The sequence below is a fragment of the Pleurodeles waltl genome, chromosome 5, assembly GCF_031143425.1.
Source record: "Pleurodeles waltl isolate 20211129_DDA chromosome 5, aPleWal1.hap1.20221129, whole genome shotgun sequence".
Classification (NCBI taxonomy): Eukaryota; Metazoa; Chordata; class Amphibia; order Caudata; family Salamandridae; genus Pleurodeles; species Pleurodeles waltl.
The window spans coordinates 1,020,560,717-1,020,576,818 of NC_090444.1; positions in this window are offsets into that span (position 1 = coordinate 1,020,560,717).

The window sequence follows — 16,102 nt, forward strand, 5'->3', positions numbered from 1 at the left end:
CCTGCTGCAACCGAGCACCTATACCACACAGAAAGCAAACACACTCCATCAATGGGCACGCCATTGTCGATCACCTGCGTTTGATCACCAACATCGTGGCAAAGCATCCTGGGAGTGTACATGATTCATTCATCTTCCGTCACTGCACCATCAATCAACACTTCCAGGATGGACGATATGAAAATGGCCTACTTGTTGGTAAGTACAGAAACCCAGTTTTATACACACAGCACAGCAATCCTCTAGGACACACTACACATAAACCACAACATCGACACGTGGACAGGAAGACAATGAGGTAGTGACACCGCTAGGCATGATTGATATCCTCACCCAATGGGATACACACCTAGGGACAAATGACAGTTCCAAATAACAACAGATGCCACTCCAGAGCCAGAAGGGGACAATTTAAAACAACACAATGACAAAGACATGGCCCCAACTGGCAGTACAATTTGGAAGATTAATCTTTCAATATCACATCAATAACACTCAATCAAACACCCTTCCAACCAATACGTACTGTGTAAGAGGTGTGTAATGTTTTTTGCTGCAGGTCAAACACCATGACACACATAGCATGATGATGACTCCAATTAAGGTTACATGCAATCATTGAGGCTGTACCAATATCTCACATCACTCCTGCTCTGACATTGCCCACTACCAATAAGCAAGTGGACTGTGCGCAGAACACATCTTGATGGGACAATATTGAAAGTGCACATTCCTACACATACACATTGCAACAAATTAACACACATACAACAGATGTACAGGCATACAGACCTTCTGAAACTCCAAATGACAACCTCACAACCAAGTTAGCCATCTGAACTAGAACATGTTCCTTAGTATAGGTACACGTTACAACCTGAGTCGACTTGGCAAGGGCAGAGAAATAGGTTTACATTGAACTTGTCACACATGTGAAATTAGTGTATATTCAATTGTTAACACGTCAGTGCTCACAACGTATGGAGATGTGACCTTGCACAGTGTCACCTTGCTAAATCTAAGGGTCTCACTGATGGTTAAATAATTCTATTGCATATGTGAAATTGGTTTGGATGTCCAGGGTATATAGATGCAACCGTCTTACCACCACTGTGGAATTGATTCTGTGTTTGGAAGTATCATGTCACCCCCAGTGAAGACACAGGGACACCTATTTCACATGACACAATGACACTGTACTGCAACTCTACAAAAATACTGCTGACATCTGGTCAACAGCCAGACACCTGTTCAGATAAGGAAACAACCCAATGCTTATGGTACATCCTAGAAGCCCAGGATTCCACACAATAACACAAACACCGATGAGTCACAGACAACACAAGAGAACAACTCCCATGCAAATTGATATTTATGGTGCAAGGTACATCAACATGTTCTCACTCATTTTCTCTTTCAACTGATCAGGGGTATGGGATCAAGCCATGAATCATGACCCCATTTGCAAACCAAAGCACTGCAGCAGAGCGTGCCTAAAATGAGGCACAGAGGAGGACACGCACCATAGTCGAGAGGACCTTTGGCATCCTGAAGTCAAGATTCAGGTGGCTCGACATCACTGGAGGCAGCCTCCTATACTCATCTGAAATGGTGTGCAAAATCATTTTGACCTGTGCCATCCTGCACAACATATGTGTAAGAAGGAACATTCCCCTATATGAACGCGAACCACAAATGCCTGAAGAGGAGGAAGAGGAGGATGCTGTCCATCAACATGAAGGGGACCATCCAAACACAGCTGCAGTATTGCGTTGGAGACAACATATTGTCCAAAATTTCTTTTAACTCTACTCATCCATCACCACTGTCTTACCATATGTCAATAAACACCCATACTAATCACTATATCATGGTCTGGATAATCCTTTTTGCATAACATTATCTCTAACTATCAGAATCTGAGTGTAACCACATGGAGCATTGCTGAAATACAGATTAGGACACAGAAAATTCCAAATCTATTTTGATGCGTATCAATATGCAGCCACATTCACTCACACTGTAAATGACATATATCCTGTACATTTCACATTTGAAGGGCAATAGCAGAGGACCACACCTATTTAACACATACATGTTGGCAACATGGTTCATCGCAGCATATGGCACACAACTAAGACACCATCAGTCAATAAGGGTAAAAAATGCCTCATACATGAGGCAGTGGATGTGCTATTGCATTGGTAACAGGAATGTATGACCAGACCCTTGACAGCAGTAAGTCTTACATCACCTATCTTTGCAAGGACTATGTGTGACAAGAATTCCATATAAGCAGCAAATTGATAGCACAAGTGCCACAGGTATGACCAGCATTGCTCACATGACATCCCCTGCACATGGCAGCCCATGTCCTAAGTCTAGCCACACCCATGTTTCCTGTCTTAGCCCACCCTCCTTCAGAGGTCTCTGGAATGGGAATATGTGGCCCCAGATAATCCCTCCTCAACACCCACCCAGACTCACAATGTTAATCCAGTGTGCTTCCCTCTTTAGTATGGTATGCCATAGTCATTGTACTTCTGTCTGCATGAACGTCAGGTTAAATAATGCACTGGCTTGTAGTCTGTAGGACCTGTAATCACCTGTACATTGCTTCCTATGTGAAAGGTACTGCTGGCGCTTTGAACTAGAATCTCACCTATAGGGCTTGTGAGAGACTGATGCTGCACACACCTGAGAGCACCTCCATGGAGACCAGCCATTTGAACATGCACTGCCCTTGCAGCTGTCTGGAACAGCATAGAAGCTGCCATTTTATCTATAACACTGTTATGCATTGCCGTCACAATCAGCTGTGTAACACAGCCCTTGGGTTAATGTGTTACGTTCCAACACACAGGAGAAACACAGTTTTCCGTTTCCATAATGTTGTTCCACCTTTGACCAGTCTCAGCCTGACCATTGTGTATTTACCTTGTGAAATGTCTGGATCCTGATTGACCCTGCATCCTGTTAGCCTGACTGGCTCCTGTTTTTGAGCTACCCTAAAGGTTCCTTGTGCCTACATTTGTATCATAGTTGCTTTCCCAATCCTCATTTTCCTCCTGGGGTACTGTGTCAGGTGGGTCTACAATGCATACTCAAATACATTGTATAGCATAATCAGTTTGTCGTACCATGGGGGGAACTTGTCTCCAAATAGCCGAATCATGGCCTATCCCTTGTCTGGGTTTCATGTATGCATGAGTGACAAATAGTGACAGTGTACCATGGCTGTATGCATGGATTGGGTATGGTGCCTCCAGCACAACAAACAACGTCAGATAATGTGCATGAAATGTCTACACATGTTAGGACCCTGACAGTCCACACGCTGATTCACATTGCTCCCAACATATTGATGGGGCTTGTGTGGTGAATGGCTGTGAGATTAATCAGCACAGAGGCACTGATGTTCCCAGATGCAGTGGGAATTTTAGAGGCCAACCTGTGTACAAATGTTGTGAGGACACCTGCCGGTATAAGAATCCTGAGACATTAACTTTATCAGCACACCAAGGTTGCCCTGTTGACAGTCTCATAACACGTCTGCAGTGACAGGGCTGGACCATCCCCATGTGTGTTCTCAATTACTCATTGGCTTTCCTTCTATTGATCTTCGAAGGATACTTTATAGATACAGGAAATGGCTCCAGAGACTCATGACTAGACCTGCACGTAACTGTGACAACATAGACCCCAATAATTATACAGGCTAAACACTGGCCCACACACATGAACCAGACACCTCTGTGCATTTTACCCCTGGAAATATGTGAACATGTGCTGCTTGGTCTGCTGGTCCTCCACTGCCACAGGAGAGACATGGCTCAGTTATATGACTCCAACTGTGGCGTAACATTACAATTGTGTATTATATTTGGGACTCAGTGTCACAAACATGGTAACCACATAGTATTATCCCATGCCTGACTCATGGTGGGTAAACAAACAAGTGCCTAGAAAGTAGTATCCAACATTCCAGGATATGTGATGGGTAAGTTTTGGAACATTGCCATGAACAACCGCCTGCTATCTATCCTGTGCATGCTTTGTCATTGGTGGTGTTAATGTTAAAAAAAAAACTAGGAAGTGCACACAGCAGTTGTTGCTATGTGTATAGCTAACACATGTCCTCTCTCATTTCCACACTGACTTGCATCTGAGGGTTGGACACATTGACTCCACATGCATACAAGCAGATTTGCAAAAATGCATCTTGTGATGGTCACACAGTGAGACTACAACAATAGTAGTAATCAAATCACACACATTGACCCACAGGCATTGAGTTACTGTATTGAGTTGGGTCGCCTTGCTATCCTCTCTTGACGCAAAACATGCCCAAACTGGATAATACATAATTGTATCCCACACGTTTAGTCATCTATTGCGTCAGTGAAGAATGCAAATCCGGTACAACAAGTAGAGGATCATGGTCCGCAGTAGTATGATCTGTCACATGTGCCCGTACACCGTAATGCCCAATGTGGGTGCAATCAGCCTATCTCTGTATTGTCACAACTGTCATGTACCATTACAAATGAGAAATGACCCAAACCCAGTTAAAGACAGAAATTTGTACGCATATGCGTCGAAAAAGACACACATGCGTCAAAACATTATGCATATGCGTCAAAATATGAGGCACATTGCCATGAAACATCCATTGGCCCTGAGCGGTAATTCCCACACTGTACCCCCGGAAATTGGTTAAGTATGAAATATATTTCACAATATGGATGCGGGGTTATTTCTAATCATGTGTGTTAAAAAAAATAATGCACAGACTAAGAGTCATAGGGGGTGATTTTAACCTTGGCGGACGGCGGAGGCCGTCTGCCAAGGTACCGCCGCCAAATGACCGCACCGCGGTCAAAAGACCGCGGAGGCCATTCAAACATTTCCTCTGGGCCGGCGGGCGCTCTCCAAAAGAGCGCCCGCCGGCCCAGAGGAAATGCCCCTGCAACGAGGACGCCGGCTCAGAATTGAGCCGGCGTAGTTGCAGGGGTGCGACAGGTGCAGTTGCACCCGTCGCGTATTTCAGTGTCTGCAAAGCAGACACTGAAATACTTTTTAGGGCCCTCTTACGGGGGCCCCTGCAGTGCCCATGCTATTGGCATGGGCACAGCAGGGGCCCCCAGGGGCCCCGCGACACCCCCTACCGCCATCCTGTTCATGGCGGGTTTCCCGCCATGAACAGGATGGCGGTAGGGGGTGTCTGAATCCTCATGGCGGCGGAGCGCGCTCCGCCGCCATGGAGGATTCACTGGGGCAGCGGTAAACCGGCGGGAGGCCGCCGGTTTACCCTTTCTGACCGCGGCTGAACCGCCGCGGTCAGAATGCCCTCGGGAGCACCGCCAGCCTGTTGGCGGTGCTCCCGTGGTCGGTGACCCTGGCGGTCACCGGCCGCCAGGGTCAGAATGACCCCCATAATATTTTGACGCATAACAATAAAAATGCACCGCATTTGAGTCAGGAAGTGATGTAAAAGGATATCCTGTTTACAGAATTGGTACAGTGGGTGTACTTTCATTTTGCAGTCTGTGATATTTCCTGGCTGTGTTTAGACTTGTCTCTCTGTGCATTTTGTGATTTTGTCTCCAGTGTGGTCTTTAAATTGTCTTTTTGTGTTTCATAACTGTCTGTGGTATCCTGTCTTAGTGTTTTTTTGGTCATTTGTGGTGTCAACATTTGTCTTTGTTGTGTTGGGAGTCTGTTGTGGGTAGTGGTAGTTTGGGTATAGTTGAGCTGTGTTCTTAGTTATTTTGCATTTCCTGTCCTACTTTCCCTCTATTCTCCTCTGTACCCCTTTATTCCCTTTTTTTTGTGCAAAAATGTTGGGTAGGCATCTTCTTGGCAGGATGGGAGAGGAGGAGCTGGGTGCGTTTATTTGGCTGGTGTGCCACTTCCTACCCTTAATGATAGAGGCAGGTGGTCATGTGATCCAAGGCTATCACACAGAGGCAAGGAGGCTCCGGTGGGCAAAGGTGTTGCACCATCTCCAGAGAATCTACAACACACCGCGCAATGGCCACCAACTGAAGCACCTCTGGGCTGACCTTGTTGCCAGGGAGCAAGACCTGCTGGACCACCTGGTGATTGTGATTGGTGGCCCTGTTGGTGAGTACAAATCAGAGTAATGTGCACGTTTAAATGCTCTGTAGTGACAGTAGCTGGTTTGCTCATATGCTACCGTCAATGTTTTTGAACATGTGGAATGCTAGTGAAACATACAGGGCCATATTTCTACTTTGTTAGCACCACAATTGCGCCTTGTTTTAAAGCAAGAGTGGCGCAAACTTACAAAATACAATTGTATTTTGTAACTTTGCGCCTCCTTTGTGTCAAAAACATCACAAATGTGGTGCAAAATATGTATAAATATGGGCCACAGTTGCCTGTGAGGTATACAATATTTCCTACACATTACCGCCATTTGTTGACGCAACAGCTAGACTAACTTTCAAAACACAACAGGAGCCTGTAAATTAGTGCTGCCTTCACGTCAATTGATGATCGCAATGTGGCTCTAACATATGTTGCATGTGGTCTGTGAGTGTATCAGGAAACATATGTTGGAAATCCAGATTTTTTCAAGAAATAATGTGTCCCTCAATTGTTTTTGGATACATGTTTGAACTGGATTCTGACACAAACGTAACAAGTTATAGCTTACCTCAAGTAACATCTTGGACTGATATTTTTTGTGTTTGTAGTGCCACATTTAAATTAGGGGTGGATGGCAAAAGGTATGCACACGGGTTCATATCTCTATGGTTGGTGCAACTTACCATAGCTGTGGCACAACAAATTGAGGGCTAACAATTGTCCCTGACCCTCTGTACATTGTACCTGTGTGTCTTAAATTGGTCTTAGTCACAATGTCTGGGTGACTGGTATTGCAGTCCTCACGAAAAATGGCTTTGCATGTCTCTCATGGATACACATGATGAGAGGAATACACTCCATGAATTTGTCTGCTAACTAATGAAGGCGCATGTTTGCCACCACATGATTAATAGGGGCTCTACATGTGTGCAGATATGTGTGTCTCACTCAAAGGAGTCCCTGGGTCTGTACATGTTTGCAGTAGTATGTAGGATGCAGTATCATCATGTCTGAGAGGCTTGACTTTCATCGGTAATATTACACATAGTATTTGTATTTGGAAGTGTTGTACAGTGCACAGACATTGAGCACATTTCTCCCTTTTGCGCTTTACAGGTGGACCTGCACCCTACACTATCGGAGAGGTGGCTCGATTTGAGGACCCAGACATCTCCAGTAAGTGTTGATATTTCTGTTCTGTGTTGTGTTTGCTGATGATGTGTGATTGACTCCTATGTGTTGGACACATAGCAAGGTGTGATGCGCTGGTCAATCATCTGATTTGTTCCTGGAGTGGAGTATCATTTTTCCCCATCTTTGAGTTGGCCAATCATTAGCGTATTGTCATAATTTGGGATTGTAGGTCAGTCCTGTAGGCACGGCAATGTGAAAAGAGATGAGTTATGTGGATAAAACTTGAAATCAGAAAATGTAGCAGTGGACCATATTAATGATTTGAGCAGCCAGTCAGACCCTGATTCTCCCAGAATAGGGATGCCAAAGTCTTACCCACAGACATCAGCTTCCCTATTCACTAATGAACATGTTTCACTGTATGTTTAACTTCCTAGCAGCATGTAGATCCACATGTTGTGCTATGAGTATGAGGCACTTGACTACAATGGCCTAGGTGTGCATGCAGCTCATGGCCAGAGGTGTGCTTGCATCTATCTGTTTGTGGTATGTAATGGGTCACTGGTAGGAAATGATGTTGACAATGGTCTGCATTTCCAAAGATAAGTGTTAATGGGATTGTCCAAGGTTTGGGTGTATCCTAGTTGGACTTCCTCCTTACCTGTGGTGTGCTGGCCAAACCCATGTACAGCTTTCCAAAGCTTCCTGGGTGTCCTTGTTGTTAGAAATGATTAGTTGCTTGTCCACCCCACAGGCATAGGGTTGTGAATAGTGTACCTAGGACTGATGATCCAAGTTTAGTACACAGACATGTAAATCTGTAAATCACTTGTCCAAACCTAGGATACCCACTCATGATTAGCACCTGCATTCTATACTGGCAATTCTATTTACAACTCGCAGATCTTGTAGCCCTAGATTGTCATGAAGAACATAGTAATTTGTTGGCCTGTCAGTGGTGGAGGATTTGCAGCATGATTTTTACCTGACAAGTGGCTAAAAAAAGAAGCCAAAGTCATTCCAGTTATTACCCATCGTTTAGGGTTTTGATGTGCTGTTTGATGATAGGACATGTGTAGGCTGTCTTGGCATGTACTGCCTCAGGGACAATCAGTGATCTGTATGAAGATATGGGCTGTTTCAGGTACATTAGATGTATTGTCTGATTTACTTCTTGAGCCATTTCACACAATGAAGTACCTAATGTTTGGTTTTCTATTTGTCTTAACAGCTGCCAATATGACTCCCAACCAGATTCGAGAGTTTCAGCGCAGGGCAATGCGTTACTGCCACATTCTAGACATGGCGTCTGGGTTCCACAACATGGCAAGGCGTTATCGCCATGAAAGAGGTTCCAGAGTGTGGAGGGCATTTGCCCAAGGGGGCCCTAACGTGTCCACCACAGCCACCACCACCAGCACCACTCCTACCAACATTAGCAGGGACCTTTGCTGGACCATCAACATTGACAGCTCCAGGACCTGTCACAGCACCACCTGCACCTCAGCCTACAGACATGGCACTGAAAAGGGCCCATACTTCCTCCACTGGCACCCAGACAACCCCTGCTGCAGTCATAGACCCTGCAGATTTTAAATAGATGCAACTGAACTTGGACCATGTGTTGCGTAAAAATGACCAGACTGCAGCAGGAGGTGGCACAAGTGAATCTGAGGGTGCGTGCTATCAAAAAGACCCTGCGGAGGGCCAACTTGTAGGCTTATACTCAGCCATGATTCCCTCCCCTCCCTCCTCTTTCCTGGTTATGTAAATTAGTGGGTTCAGGGGGCTTAGTGTTAGGTTAGTATAGGCTGTTAGTTTAGTTAGTAGTAGTCGGTGAGGGGTGGGGGTATCCTACTTTTTACAACTGTTTTTTATTATGTGGGTGGGTGGGTGGGTGTCAGACGATGTTGGGGTTTTGGTGTTTAAAAAAAAAAATTAAACAAAAAAAATGTATACAAAAAAATACATAAAAAAAATATTTGTTAAGTATAAGATACTATGGCCCTCATTACAACATTGGGGGTAAATGCCGCTTACCGCCGTGCAGAAGACCGGCAACACACCGCTGCGGCTGTGGAAATCCGCTGCAGCTATTACGACCCACAGGCCGTAATCCACCAAAATCTAGACACCCACACAAGTCCGCCACACCAAAGCTCAGTGATAAACTGGCGATAACAAAACCTCCAGCATCACGCCAACAGGAATACGCCCACACTACCACGACCCACGAATCCACGCGGTGGTCTTTCAACTACGGTATTCCATTGGCGGTACACACCGCCGCGCTCAGAATACACACACATTACAAAACACAACCACATTGGACAAATCAAAATACACACACCTGATACACATACACACACCACTCCCACACACTCAATACAATATAAAACACACACCCACATCACCCACAAACCCCTACGACAAAAATTGAGAACAAAGCACAGAGAGAGACACCACCATCAACAAACTAGCATCCACAGGCACACAACACCATCACTCACACAACATCCACGTACCTCACACAACACACACAAACACATCTCCTCACACATCACAATACACACCACCTCACACATCACCCACACCACACCATGGCACCGCAAAAACACCCCAGGTTCTCTGAGGAGGAAATCGTCCAGGTAGAGCCACAGCTATTCGGATCAACGGTGCAGCACACCTCCATTGCGAGGAAGATAGAGCTATGGCGCAGAATCGTAGACAGGGTCAACGCAGAGGGACAGCACCCAAGAACACGGGATGACATCAGGAAGAGGTGGAACGACCTACGGGGGAAGGTGCGTTCCGTGGTCTCAAGACACCAGATTGCAGTTCAGAGGACTGGCGGCAGAGCCCCACCTCCTCCCCCACAACTCACAACATGGAAGGAGCAGGTCTTAGCTATACTGCATCTTGAGGGCCTCGCAGGAGTAGCAGGAGGAATGGACTCTGGTAAGTCAAATCTTAACTATTACATCCCCCACCCTACCTGCATGCTATCACATACCCCCACCCTCACCCTCACCCCCATCACTCCAACACCTCACACATGTCCCACTATCACAAACCACCCATCCCAACACCAAGCCCTGCATGCAACACCAAGGCATGGACACCCATCACCAAAGCATGTCCACTACAGATACCCACACAGATCCCCAAACCAAATATCACACAAGGTCCTAGACAAGAATGTAAGCACTGGGGTACAGGGTCACCCACCCATTGCACACAATGGCACACACAGATTCAATAATCATGCCTTTACACCCCTGCAGGACCCCTACCCAACGTCACCGGACAGGAGGTTCCAGTCATGTCCACACCCCCCCCCACAGAAGAGGCCCACAGTGATGACAGCAGCTCTGTCCAACTGGATCTAGATGACCAGCCCGGACCATCTGGGACCTCAGGACAGTTGGTTCCCCATTCACTGGCACATGCCACCACAGAGCCTCCCCCCTCAGGAAACACCAGCACAGCACCCACCCAGCGGGCCCATACCTCTGTCCCCAGGACACGTCAAGCAGCATTGTGACCACCACTACAGGGAACCCAGGCAAACCCACAAACCCAAGAACATCAGGGACCTGGGGGCAGTGGCAGTGGGCACACGGTTCAGGGGACAGAGTAACAGGAAAACAGGGGAACTGGGAGGACTGCTGTGCGACAGGGGGAAGACAGGCCTAAGGAACCCACTCTCCACGAGGCCATCTCCAACATCATGGGAGCGTACCATCATTCCCAGGAGACTATGGCAACGGTACTGGCGAAGTTTCGGGAGACCCAGCGGCTGCAGGAGGAACAATATTTGGGGATCAGGGAGGAGCTCAAGTCCATCAACACCACCCTTATCACCAATGTAGCGGTGCTGAAGGACCTTGTGAACACCAGGAGGGACACTGTGGCACAACAAGGGGCCCCTGACACTAGCCTGGATAATGAACTGCCCACCACCTCTGCCGGCGCAAGTGGAAAGGAGGCACTGCCACAGGACCATCACACCAGCACCCCACCCCCTGCAGATGGAGAACCACCCCGCAAACGGACCCTGAGATCCAGGACAAAGACAGAGAACAATGCCAAGACCCCCGCCAAGAAATGAGACCACCCTGAATGTCATCCTTCTTTCCCACTTCGTCACCGTCCATCCTTAAACTGCCCTAGCTCCACTTCCTATGCCCCTTTGGACAATGCACCTGTGAGACTAATAACTGGATTCGGCCATGGACATTCCTCCACCACCCCTGACTGTTTTCCAACCCCCTCCACTAATTTGCACTTAAATAAACACCCTTGAATCACAAAACAATCTGGAGTTAGTCTGTGCTTTCACAAATGTGTATTTGCTATAACTAAGGAAAATTGCAATGTCCATTGTTTTGTCAACATACCTATGTCACACAGCTCTAGTCCATGAGGTAACATAGCAGAGGTCACACAGTGGAACCCACATCTGTGAAATGGAAAGGCAAAGTCACAGTTCAGGGTCCATACACTGGGTGAAAGTGACAGACATATGATAGGTCTAACAATTGTATGAGATGTAGGAGGCAGTCATGTCTTCTTACCTGTGTCGCACTGGAAGTATTGCTGGATCACGTTGTTTCTGTTGTCGATTTCCTCTTCTTCTGCCTCCTCTTCTTCACTGTCCACAGGCTCCACAGCTGCCACAAGCCCTTCTTCTTGACCATTCTCCTGCAGAAAAGGCACCTGTCATCGCAAAGCCAGGTTGTGCAGCATATAGCAGGCCACGATAATCTGGCACACCTTCTTTGGTGAGTAGTAGAGAGAACCACCTGTCATATGGAGGCACCGGAACCTGGTCTTCAGGAGGCCGAAGGTCCTTTCGACCACTATCCTAGTTCGCACATGTGCCTCATTGTAGCATTCTTCTGCCCTTGTCCTGGGATTTCTCACTGGGGTCAGTAGCCATGACAGGTTGGGGTACCCAGAGTCACCTGCAAATGTCGAGGGACAACAGTTAGACACACACTAACCCTTAGGGACAACCCCAGACGCAGACAACTATTCACAGGCTATAGGGTCCTTGTCCTCACCTATTAGCCACACACAGTGCCTCTGGAGTTGCCCCATCACATAAGGGATGCTGCTATTCCTCAAAATGTAAGCGTCATGCACTAAGCCTGGAAACTTGGCATTCACATGGGAGATGTACTGGTCGGCCAAACACACCATCTGCACATTCATTGAATGGTAGCTTTTCCGGTTTCTTTACACCTGTTCACCCCTGCGGGGGGGTACCAAGGCCACATGTGTCCCATCAATGGCACCTATGATGTTGGGGATATGTCCCAGGGCATAGAAGTCACCTTTCACTGTGGGCAAATCCTCCACCTCAAGGAAAATGATGTAGCTGCGCATGTGTTTCAGCAGGGCAGACAACACTCTGGACAACACGTTTGAGAACATAGGCTGGGACATCCCTGATGCAATTTTCCACTGTTGTTTGAAAAGACCCACTTGCCAGGAAATGGAGTACTGACAGGACCTGCACCAGAGGGGGGATTCCTGTGGGATGGCGGATAGCTGAAATCAGGTCTGGCTCCAACTGGGCACACAGTTCCTGGATTGTGGCACAATCAAGTCTGTAAGTGATAATGATGTGTCTGTCTTTCATTGTCGACAGGTCCACCAGCGGTCTGTACACTGGAGGATGCCGCCATCTCCTCACCTGCCCCAGCAGGCGTGCCCTATGGACGAGAACAGCGAGCACAAAGTCAGCCAACACTGAGGTAGTAAAAAAACAATTTTATTGCACACATTTGTCAATCTGCTATGTTCCTGTCACTGTGTGTATGCAAGGCCTAGAAATGTGTGACACATTTAAAAATAATGTCATGTGGCCTCCTGAAATGGCGGCTGCCTGACCTGTAATGTGGGACAAGGGTTATGAGGTAACTGCGCTGGCGTTCTACACCGTCGCGGTAGGCAGTCGAAGACCGCAGCGCAATCCTGCATTGGTTAACATTGGGCCCTATGGGTCCAAGGAGCCAATGACGATGTACACCGGCGGTGACGGTACGCACCGCCGCGGACGTGACCGCAATTTTCTCTCTGTTCACTCACTTGATACCTGACCTTCGACAGGAGAGGACCTACACTACAAGTGCTGCTGTGACCTGTGTCTGGAAGCGACAATGGCTCATGTGTCTGGGGAAAGGGCCCCTGCCTTCACTTTGGAGGAGTTGGAGAAGTTAGTGGATGGGGTCCTCCCCCAGTGCACGCTACTGTATGGTCCTCCAGACAAACAGGTGAGTACACTGTGAGCATGATGTATGGGCAATGCCTGTTTGGAGTGGTGTGGATGAAAGATACAGGGGGGGGGACTGAGGCCTGCATGATCGGGCGGTGAGTGTATGTACGTCAGGGCAAGTGTGGGAACGTGGGCCAATGACTGTGAGGGTCCGGACGGTTAATGATCATCCTTTTCCCCTGTACTATTCCTCTAGGTCAGTGCCCACCAGAAGAAGGATATTTGGTGTGCCATCGCAAAGGACGTCTGGACCCTGGGGGTCCACCACAGACGGCGCACCCACTGCTGGAAAAGATGGGAGGACATTCGCCGATGGAGCAAGAAGATGGCGCAGGCCCAGCTGGGGATGGCCTCCCAACATAGGAGGGGTGCCAGTCGCACCATGACCCCCCTGATTTTCAGGATCCTGCCGGTGGCGTACCCGGAGTTGGATGGGCACTTGAGGGCATCACAGCAGCCACAAGGGGGTGAGTACAGTCACATCCATCTGACTCTGCGCGCATTAGGAGGTGTCTGGGTGGGGGAGGTGGGTAGTGGGTTACCCTAGGCCAGGGCGAGCTTTGTAGGCAAGGACCCTTTTTGAGGCAGGCTATGTGGCACCCCAACTCCACCAGTGGTAAGAGCCATCTTCACCTAGTCAGACTCCTGTGACTTCCATGTGTGCAGCAATCGGGCATAGGCCTTTTACCCCACGTCCCTGTGATTAATTAGGGAACTCTAAGTGCATAGTGTAGTGCAGAGGGCTGCTTTGTCTGTAGTGTCCGCCAATGGTAGTGGTATTGCATGCACTGAACATGTCTTTCTTCTCCCCCCCCCTTTTTGTGGTCTCCCTGTTCAGGTGTGCATTAGCATCATCAGGCGGAGGAGCAGTGCCACCGGAGCAGGAGGGAGCTGCATCCCACATGGCCCTGGAGGGCGAGACAACGGAGTCTGAAGCCACCAGTGGGACGGAGGGTGAGGGGAGCTCCACGGCGGGGACAGGAGCAGAGACCAGCGACACTGACTCCTCCTCTGATGGGAGCACCCTTGCAGTGGCGGGCCCCTCTGTGCCCACCGCATCTACAGCTACAGCCGCCACCCCCCCTACCAGCACCGCCCTCCCAGCAGCCCCTGAGCGTGTGTCCCGTGGCCGCTCACCCAGGAGGGTGGGCATCTCCTTTGCCCCAGGCACCTCAGGCCCTGCCCCAGTCAGCCCTGCTGCCCTCAGTGAGGAGGCTATTGACCTCCTGAGATCCCTCACTGTTGGGCAGTCAACCATTCTGAATGCCATCCATGGTGTAGAGAGGCATTTGCAACAAACAAATGCATACCTGGAGGGCATTCATTCTGGCCAGGCAGCCCAACAGCAAGCATTTCAGGCTCTGGCCTCAGCACTGATGGCAGCCATTGTCCCTGTGTCCAACCTCCCCCCTCCAACTTCCTCCACCCAGACCCAATCCCCTGTACCTCAGCCTATCCCAAGCACACCATCAGACCAGCATGCACACACCTCAGCACACAAGGGTGGCTCAGGCAAACATAAGCACCACACATCCCACAGGCACTCACACAAGCACCATACCCATGCAGACATACCAACATCCACTACCTCCACTGTGTCCCCCTCCTCCACGTCTCCCTTATCCCTCCCTGTCTCGTCTCCACTCACACCTGCATGCACTACATCTTCAGCCACTACCTCCATCACCAGCAAACCCATCACCACACACCGCTCACGTGCACTCACCGCCCCCACTACCATTCACACATCCCCTGTGTCCTCTCCCAGTGTCTCTGTGAGACCTCCTTCGAAAGTACACAAACGCAGTCACACACCCACCCAACAGCCATCCACCTCACAACAGCCTCCAGCCCATGCACCTTCACCCAAAGTCAGCAAACATACACCTCCTACATCCACTACCTCTTCCTCCACTCCCAAACCCCCTCCATCTACCTGTCCCAGTGTGTCTAAAAAGCTTTTCCTATCAAATTTTGACCTCTTCCCTACACCTCCCCCCCTCCGTCCGTCCCCTAAGGCCCGCCTTTCCAGGTCCCAAACCAGCACCTCAGCCACCACATCACCGGGCACAGTGGTGCCAGCAATAGCAGGATTTTGGAGTGCGCCAAGCAACAGGGCTGCCAGTGTCCCAAGGAGCGAGGGCAAGGACATTCCCCCATCTCTAAAACAGAAAAAGGTGCCCGCATCCCGGAGGGAGAAGGCGAAAACACTTGCCACCAAGGGCTCAGGCAACACAAAAGTGGAATGTGGGAAGACAGCTGCACCACCATCCAAGATGGGGAAGGGCCAAAAAATCAAAGGCAGGTCCACGTCGACGCCAACCTGCACAATGGACAAGACTGCCACTGGCACCGTCACCTGTACCGCCGCCATAGACACCGCCGCCAGCACCGCCGACACTGAGCCCTTCACCAGCACCGCAGACACTGAGCCCTTCACCAGCACCGCAGTCAGTGAGCCCGCCACCAGCACCGATGCCCCAGAGCCCGCCGCCTGCACCGATGCCACTGAGCCCGCAGCCAGCACTGATGCCACAGAGTCTGCCGCAAGCACAGCCGCTACTGACACCG